Raw genomic sequence first — 9,482 nt, 5'->3', positions numbered from 1 at the left:
GATACCCAGGGATCCAACCGTAACAGATCAGTGATACCCAGGGATCCAACCGTAACAGATCAGTGATACCCAGGGATCCAACTGTAACAGGTCAGTGATACCCAGGGATCCAACCGTAACAGATCAGTGACACCCAGGGATCCAACTGTAACAGGTCAGTGATACCCAGGGATCCAACCGTAACAGGTCAGTGATACCCAGGGATCCAACCGTAACAGATCAGTGACACCCAGGGATCCAACTGTAACAGGTCAGTGATACCCAGGGATCCAACTGTAACAGATCAGTGACACCCAGGGATCCAACTGTAACAGATCAGTGATACCCAGGGATCCAACCGTAACAGGTCAGTGATACCCAGGGATCCAGCTGTAACAGATCAGTGATACCCAGGGATCCAGCTGTAACAGATCAGTGACACCCAGGGATCCAACCGTAACAGATCAGTGATACTCAGGGATCCAGCTGTAACAGATCAGTGATACCCAGGGATCCAACCGTAACAGATCAGTGATACCCAGGGATCCAACCGTAACAGATCAGTGATACCCAGGGATCCAACCGTAACAGGTCAGTGATACCCAGGGATCCAACCGTAACAGATCAGTGACACCCAGGGATCCAACTGTAACAGGTCAGTGATACCCAGGGATCCAACCGTAACAGGTCAGTGATACCCAGGGATCCAACCGTAACAGATCAGTGACACCCAGGGATCCAACCGTAACAGATCAGTGACACCCAGGGATCCAACTGTAACAGATCAGTGATACCCAGGGATCCAACCGTAACAGATCAGTGATACCCAGGGATCCAACCGTAACAGGTCAGTGATACCCAGGGATCCAACCGTAACAGATCAGTGATACCCAGGGATCCAACCGTAACAGGTCAGTGATACCCAGGGATCCAACCGTAACAGATCAGTGATACCCAGGGATCCAACTGTAACAGATCAGTGATACCCAGGGATCCAACCGTAACAGGTCAGTGACACCCAGGGATCCAACTGTAACAGGTCAGTGATACCCAGGGATCCAACCGTAACAGATCAGTGATACCCAGGGATCCAACCGTAACAGATCAGTGATACCCAGGGATCCAGCTGTAACAGGTCAGTGATACCCAGGGATCCAACCGTAACAGATCAGTGATACCCAGGGATCCAACTGTAACAGGTCAGTGATACCCAGGGATCCAGCTGTAACAGATCAGTGACACCCAGGGATCCAACTGTAACAGGTCAGTGATACCCAGGGATCCAACTGTAACAGATCAGTGACACCCAGGGATCCAACCGTAACAGATCAGTGACACCCAGGGATCCAACTGTAACAGATCAGTGACACCCAGGGATCCAACTGTAACAGATCAGTGATACCCAGGGATCCACCTGTAACAGGTCAGTGATACCCAGGGATCCAACTGTAACAGATCAGTGATACCCAGGGATCCAACTGTAACAGATCAGTGACACCCAGGGATCCAACTGTAACAGATCAGTGATACCCAGGGATCCACCTGTAACAGGTCAGTGATACCCAGGGATCCAACTGTAACAGATCAGTGATACCCAGGGATCCAACTGTAACAGGTCAGTGATACCCAGGGATCCAACTGTAACAGATCAGTGGTACCCAGGGCAGAGCCAGCCAAGGCCCATCCCATACCTGTTCCAGAAGGGAAAACCTTGTAAAACCGATCCCGTCACTAACACCTGCGGCTGAACTTCATCAAATGCCGAGATCAGAAGTTTCACGGCACCAGCTGCAACCTTGAGGAGACGAGATCGCCAAGATTTCCAGCAAAAAGGGGGCGCCAGGCCGGGTTCAACCGCCTTGGCCGCTTGGGTCCCACCAGTTCCTCACAATGAGCCAAAGGGGCAAAGCCCACTGTGAGGAGGCTGAGGAGCCTTCATCCAAAGACCCCAAGGACCCCTCCTCAAATGCACCCAGTGCCACTGCGCAGGAGAACAGGGGGCTCAGGGCTGTGGAAACGGTTCTGAGATCACCTCATGAACATGCACAGTTCTGGGGTCATTATGAACACTTACTGTAATTAACACACTTCCTGTTGTTAAAGGTGTGCGTGTTGGGCCGAGCGAATCTCCCGCGCACCCAGCACTGTTTCGCTTGTGCTCTCATGAACCCGCGTTTAAAGAACACAATTAAAGAATTGGATTAAACAGCAGCGAGAGCCCGCAACGGGCGACGGCGCCACCGCGGGGCTGCGCGGGGGCTGCACTGCGCAGGCGCTGAGCCGTGTCGGGAAGGGGAGGGACTTCCCGCTGGAAGCGGCACAGTCAATGGGCATCAGGAGGCCGCCTCCAGGCCAATGGCGGCTCGGGACGGGTGCGAGGGACGGTGACGGGCCGGCTGTGTGGCCAATGGCGGTGCCGGGGGCGTGACCATGCAGCCCGCCCCGGGAGCGGCGGCCCGGCTGTGGCGGTTCGTCCCCTGCTGCCGCCGGAGCGCCGCTGCCACGGGCGGCTCCTGCGGCTGCAGCGGCTGCGGGGGCGGGCGGGGGGCCCGGGGCTGCGGCCCCGCTGGCCGGGGCCGGGCGGTCGCCGTGTTGCCCCCGGGCGGTCGCCGTGTTGCCCTCTGGCGGCAGTGGGGGGGTCCCGCTGGTCGCCCCCGCAGTTCCGCGGTTGAAAATCCTCCTCACAAGGCGCTGGGACCGCGATCGCCGCCAGTTCGGTCCCGGGTGAGCGGCGGGGCCGGATTTGGTTGTTGCGGGGGGTTGTGGGGGGCGCGGGGCGGGTCTGGGGGTGCAGGGGAGCTGTGGGGGTTGGGGTGCAGCCGGCAGGAGGGACCAGGTTTGGGGGGCCCTGGGTCCCTTTGCGGGGGAGGGGAGGCCCTGCTGACCCTGCCTCCCCCAGCAAATCCCCCTGCGGGGCTCCCCCCGCCCCCCCGATCGGTCCCCGCCCCCCGCGACTCCCTCAAGTCCCCCTGAACCTCAATGCCCCTTTTTGACCCCAAAACAGCCCCAAATGTGCCCCCCAATGTCCCTTTAACACACCCTCCCCCCAGCCCCCCCGCACCGAGGCCTCCAGTGTATAAATTAAATGTGTAACATTAAACGCGACATTTGAGCGTTAACTAAAAACCAACAAATGTTGACGTTTCTTAGAGGTTTTTGTTGAATTTTGGTTTCACGGAAGGGAGCGTTGTTGGAAATTTACTGGGATTAATGTTTTGCTTTAAAAACTTTTTGTATCTCAGAAGTGACCTGAACAGTTTGATAAAGAACATTTCAAATTAAATTAATTTCCCATTAAATTTCTTGGGATTAAACGTCCGTCAGAGGCAGTGGTGCTTAAACCCCACTTCATTGGTCCCTCTCCGCATTAAAAATCCATCATTAAACAGTTAAATATTTCCCGTAATTAAACCCCTGTGATCTACATTCTGTAATTTAAAAATGCGGTGACTGAGCGGTTGAACAGCCGATATCGCTCTGAGCGCGTGGCTCAATCTCTTGATTCATCTCAGTTCATCCCCACCAACCCCGTCGCCGTTCATGGGAACGTACCCGGGTGGATGGAGGGGGCGGGCGGTGGGTGTGGGCTCCCTGGGCTTCAGCAAAGCCTCTGACACCGTCTGCACAGCATCCGCACAGCTGAGCTGGGGAGGGGTGCTCTGGGCAGTGGGGAGTGGGGGGTGCAAACTGGCTGAGAGGGAGAAGCCAGAGAGTGGTGGTCAATGGGCAGAGTCCGGTTGAGGCCTGGATCCAGTGCAGGGCCTCAGGGGCCAATATTATTCAATATATTCGTTAACGATTCGGATGAGGGAATTGAGTGACTGTCAGCGAGTTTGCTGGGGACACCAAGCTGGGAGGAGTGGGTGACCCTGGAAGCTGTGCTGCCATCAGAGACCTGGACAGGCTGGAGAGCTGGGGGGGGATAACCTGGTGAGATTTAACAAGGGGAAGTGCAGAGTGCTGCACCTGGGCAGGAACAACCCCAGGGTCAGTATAGGCTGGGAATGAGCTGTTAGAGAGCAGGGTAGGGGAAAGGGAGCTGGGGGTCCTGGGGACAGCAGGGTGAGCATGAGCCAGCACTGGGCCCTTGTGGCCAGGAAGCCAATGGGACCTGGGGTGGGTTAGAAGGGGGTGGTCAGTAGGTCAGAGAGGTTCTCCTGCCCCTCTGCTCTGCCCTGGGGAGACCACACCTGGAATATTGTGTCCAGTTGTGGCCCCTCAGCTCCAGAAGGACAGGGAACTGCTGCAGAGAGTCCAGCGCAGCCACCAAGATGCTGAAGGGAGTGGAGCACCTCCCTTATGAAGAAAGGCTGAGGGAGCTGGGGCTCTTTAGTTTGGAGAAGAGGAGACTGAGGGGTGACCTTATTAATGTTTATAAATATATAAAGGGTGAGTGCCAGGAGGATGGAGCCGGGCTCTTCTCAGTGGCAAACAATGATAGGACAAGGGGCAATGGGATCAAGCTGGAACACAAGAGGTTCCACTTAAATTTGAGAAAGAACTTCTTCTCAGTGAGGGTAACAGAGCCTGGCCCAGGCTGCCCAGGGGGTTGTGGAGTCTCCTTCTCTGCAGACATTCAAACCCGCCTGGACCCCTTCCTGTGGAACCTCAGCTGGGTGTTCCTGCTGCATGGGGGATTGCACTGGATGAGCTTTTGAGGTCCCTTCCAATCCCAAACATACTGTGATGCTGTGATTTCTGTGCTAAATCCTTTCCTTTCCCCCCGTGCCAGTGGGGGGGACCCAGAGGACCCGCCCAGGCCCACCCAGGTTTGTGGGAGCAGCACTGGGGAGGGGGCGCTTTTTCCCCCAGCTACGAATATAGAGACAATTTGTACAAAAGCTGTAAAGTGGGGGGAACGGCAACTCGGGGACCCCCAAACCACCACAGGGGGGTCCACATCACCCCATGCGCCCCATCACTTTTGGGGTGTCAGAGCCCCCCCCCATGCAGCTGCCCCTCGGGGGTCCTGGGTGGGTTGTGAGGTCCCTGGGGGGCTGGAGAGGAGAAAGGGGGAAACCTGGGTTTGGGGGGGTCCCAGGGGTTCTTGCGAGTGGGTGTGGGGGGGTCTCAGTGGTTTCTGGGATCCCTGGGGGGTCCCTGAGATCAAGAAGAATTTGGAGGCTGGCGGGGAACTTTGTGAGGGGAAGAGTGAAACATCCCTTTTCCCTCTGTTTCACAGCCCCAGCTCAGCCCCAGCTCCTTCTCAGAGGCTCCGTTCAGCAGGGCCTAAAGCAATGAACCAACGATTGGTTTCAGTTCCTTCCTCATGTCCCCCCTGAACCTCCCTCCTGCAGCTGGAAACCAGCACCCTGTGTCCCGTTGGAACAGCCCCGCTCGAAAGCCGCAGGATTACGTGGATCACGTCTCGGCTCAGCGGGGGCCTCGCTTGTGGCCTCTGCTCTGTTGGAGGGAAGAAGGGAGAAGGAAACCATTTCTGTTCTTCGTTCCAAACCAAATGTTTTACCTGGACGTTGGTGCATCTTGAGATGGGCCCTTGAGTCCTCTGCAGCTTCTAAGTCATTCCGAAGTGACCCTTGAACAGTGTTATACCCTGAAAATAAAAGCTTCAGAACAAATGTGAGGCCTTGCTGCTTATTTTAAAAACGTTCTTTAATCTTCAGTGACTGTTCGCTGCTGCCCTTATCTACAGTCACGCTGAGTAAAGCGATACAGAAAGCTCAATGCATTCACGAGGTGTTGATGTCGACGTCTCATTGTCCGCGTTCTCTCCGAGAAAGCAAAAGTAACTCCCGACACTGATACCGTCCCAGCTCTGGCGCAAGGGGAAGCTGTGGAAACCACCTTCATGCGCCTGATGTCCCTCGTCCCTTCCCGGCCGTTTTGCTGCAGGGCACCAGACGATTGACACCTCTGGGTTGGTCACGGCCGTGATGGGAGCCGAGGGAAAACGGAAAGGGAGGGCTGGATCCCGTGGGAAATGGGGCCAAGAGTCAAGGACCGTGCTGCTGCTGATCCTCTTCGTCACTCGCTGGGAGGAAGGCGCCCGAGGGAAGGGAGAGAACGGCCACTGATGTCCCCCAGCGCGAGGTGGACGACGGTTCCTGGGGCAAAGAGGTGATCGAGGGCACGTGGGAAGGAAAAGATCCCGAAAACACGACGACAGCCCCGAGATGCCACATCCGGCTTCCCCCGAGCTCCCTCCCGGCTGTGCTCCGCACCTTCTCCTTCATCACCAGCACCTCCCGCCCCGCTGATCGCCCAGCTCGTGTCAGGCGGCTGGAGAACGTGGTTCAGGAACACTGGGCAGGACGGAGCCAGCGGGCAGGACGCGGCCAGCAGGCGCTCGCTGCTCTCCTGGACAGGCCGGCACGGAGCCCTGAGGAGCCCCTGGGTCCTGGTGCCGTGCTGGTCACAGCCTCGTGATGCTGCTGGGCGAGCGTCTCATCCTCCCCTGCTGCTCCTCCCATACAGGTATCTTTTTTCTCATTTCCTCCCCTCTTCTTTTCCTTTCCTTCGTCATTTCCCCCTTTTTCTGCCTTATACCCCTCTCAAGTCTCTTTCCCTGCTGTCACCTCTTCTTTCTTCCTCTCTCCTTTCTGTTTTTTGATCCCATCTTCCCTCCTGTCTTCATCATCCTCTCTCCATCTCCCTCTCCCTTTCCATCTCCTCCTCTCCTCCATAGGTAATTAATATATATTCATATTCACATATTCTATATATTCATATAGAATTCTGTATATTCATGAAATGAATCCATTTCTTGGCTGAGCTGATGGAGTTAGTTCTGTCCTGTCAACCGCAAATCTGAATTCTCAGGACAGGACCAAGTGGGCTGAAAACGCGTTGCCGTGGCGGTCCTGGAGATGTGCCCAACGTGGGACACAATGGGGTCTCCCCGGAGGCTTCTCTTCTCTCCCCTTCCTTCCCTCCCCTTCCTTCCCTCCCCTTCCTTCCCTCCCCTTCCTTCCCTCCCCTTCCTTCCCTCCCCTTCCTTCCCTCCCCTTCCCTCAGAACCCCATTCTGGTTTGGGATGAAGGGACCTCTGGAGATCCCCCAGTCCAACCCCCCTGCTCCCGCGGGGTCCCAGAGCAGATCACACAGGATCCCAGGGGTCTGAATGTCTCACAGAAGGAGACTCCACACCCGCTCTGGGCAGCCTGGGCCGGGCTCTGGCACCTCCCAGCAAGCAAGTTTCTCCTTACGTTCAGATGGAGCCTCCTCTGTTTCAGTCTGTGCCCGTTGCCCCTCACCCCGGCGCTGGGCACCACTGAACAGAGTCTGCTCCATCCTGACACCCACCTGAGATATTGATCCCATTGATCACATCCCTCTCAGCTTCTCTTCTCCAGCTCAACAGCCCCATCTCTCTCAGTCTCTCCTGATCAGAATGATGCTCCAGACCCCTCAGCATCTCTGTGTCCCTCCACTGGACTCCCTCCAGTAACTCCTTGTCCTTCTTCAACTGGGGAGCCCAGAACTGGACCCAGAACTGCAGATGCAGCTTCCCCAGGGTGGAGCAGAGGGGGAGGATTCACCTCTCTCACCTGCTGCTCACACTCTTCTTAATAAATATCCCCCAGGTACCCTCGGCCTCGTGACCACAAGGACACATTGGTGACTTGTGGCCAACCTGATGTCACCCAGAACTCCCAAGTCCTTCTCGCAGAGCTGCTTTCCAGCGGGTCCACCCCCAAACCGTGCTGGTACTGGACCCCTGCTGCCCCAGGAGGGGCCGGTATCGCCCCGGTATCGCGATGGGTGGCACCGACAGCCCTGGTATTGCGATGGGTGGCACCAACGGCCCCGGTATCGCGATGGGTGGCACCAACGGCCCCGGTATCGCGATGGGTGGCACCGACAGCCCCGGTATCGCGATGGGTGGCACCGACGGCCCCGGTATCGCGATGGGTGGCACCGACAGCCCCGGTATCGCGATGGGTGGCACCGACAGCCCCAGTATCGCGATGGGTGGCACCGACAGCCCCGGTATCGCGATGGGTGGCACCAACAGCGCCCTAACATGGTGCTCATCAGTAAGAAGGGAGGGAAGGGGGTTGCAGGGCAGCCATCGCTCGGGGTCTGCGGGATCTCCCTGTGCTTGTGGGAGCCCACGAGTCTTTGCATCACGCCTTGCGTTTTATTCTCTCTTCCTCTTTCAATTACTTATCTCACTTGGTTTTTTTTATCTTAGCCCATGAGTTTTCTTACTTTTGCTCCTCATATTCTTCATTCCCATCCTACTGAGGGGTGCGTGGGGCTGCTCTGCCAGCCCCGGCTGCCCCACCGCAGCTCCCCAGGCCCTCACGTCTCCCATCCCAGCAACAGCAGTGGCCGCGGCACTGATTTCTTTCCTCTCCCTTTTGCAGCCTCCTTGCGCTCGTCCTCTCCACGCCGATCTCTCCTGGCTTCCTCCAGCTGCTGTGTCCTCTGTGGGTAAGTGCAGCTCGACCCCTCCCAAGATGCTCTCGAGTTGGCTGGGGTTTCTAAAACAGAGGGAAAAGGGATGTCTCACTTTTCCTCAGGCAGTTTCCTCCCAGACCCCTTTTACCCCCTGCGCTCTCCACAGACCCCAGTTACCGTTTCTGTTCCGATGGGGAACATCTCACTGTGCTGTGCATGGCCAAGACGATGAGGACTCTGGACAGGAAATCCCTTCCAAGCGCAGCTTTCCTCTCACCGTTGGGCAGCGACAACAGCCCCGGTATCGCGACAGCAGCACCGACGGCCCCGGTATCGCGACAGCAGCACCAACAGCCCCGGTATCACGACGGATGGCACCGACAGCCCCGGTATCGCGACAGCAGCACCGACAGCCCCGGTATCGCGACGGGCAGCAGTGATGGAGCTGGTATTGCGACGGCAGCACCGACGGCCCTGATATTGTGATGGGCAGTGACAGGGGCCCTGGTATCGTGATGGGCAGAACCAACAGCTCCAGTATCGTGATGGGCAGCACTGACGGTCCCGGTATTGCGACGGCAGCACCGACAGCACCGGTATCGCGATGGGTGGCACCAACAGCCCTGGTATCGCAATGGGCAGCAACAACGACCCCGGTATCGCGAAGGGCGGCACCGACGGCCCCGGTATCGCAATAGGGAGCACTGATGGTCCTGGTATCGCGACAGGTGGCAACAACAGCGCTGGTATCGTCACAACAGCAGTGACGACGGCCCCAGTATCGTGATGGGCAGCAACGATGGTCCTGGTAGCGCGATGGGTGGCACCGACGGCCCTGGTATCGCGATGGGTGGCACCGACAGCCCCGGTATCGCAATGGGTGGCACCGACGGCCCCGGTATCGTGACAGCAATAAATCTCAAGACCTCCCAAAATAAATCCCCCTTCCATCCCTCCTGGTGTGACAAGACCCTTAATTAACATTTCATTAATCAAACAACTCAACCCCCCCGTTGTCACAAATCGCTGCATTAATGAACTTCAACTCATTCCAGAACCCAGTTTATTAAGCAAAGCAGAAAGCGCGTTAAATAGAAAGAAAAACACCAAAACCCCTGTTTCTCGGCTCAGATCCGGGC

General features: G+C 56.9%; 1 long non-coding RNA gene across 2 annotated transcripts; it reads left to right on the top strand.

The window, feature by feature from the left end:
* The first annotated feature begins 2,571 nt into the window (after positions 1-2,571).
* LOC139826801 (uncharacterized) lies at positions 2,572-8,538 on the top strand. Of its 2 annotated transcripts, none has more exons than XR_011736936.1 (3): positions 2,572-2,703; positions 5,162-6,414; positions 8,310-8,538. It is a non-coding gene; the product is annotated as an uncharacterized lncRNA (long non-coding RNA). The 2 variants fall into 2 exon arrangements; XR_011736937.1 differs by lacking the exon at positions 2,572-2,703 and adding an exon at positions 3,412-3,527.
* The last annotated feature ends 944 nt before the right edge of the window (positions 8,539-9,482 follow it).

Source organism: Patagioenas fasciata, unplaced genomic scaffold (assembly GCF_037038585.1).
Source record: "Patagioenas fasciata isolate bPatFas1 unplaced genomic scaffold, bPatFas1.hap1 Unplaced_22, whole genome shotgun sequence".
NCBI classification, from domain to species: domain Eukaryota; kingdom Metazoa; phylum Chordata; class Aves; order Columbiformes; family Columbidae; genus Patagioenas; species Patagioenas fasciata.
Note: the sequence above shows the minus strand (reverse complement) of the source record. Positions and strands in the feature narration are given on the sequence as shown.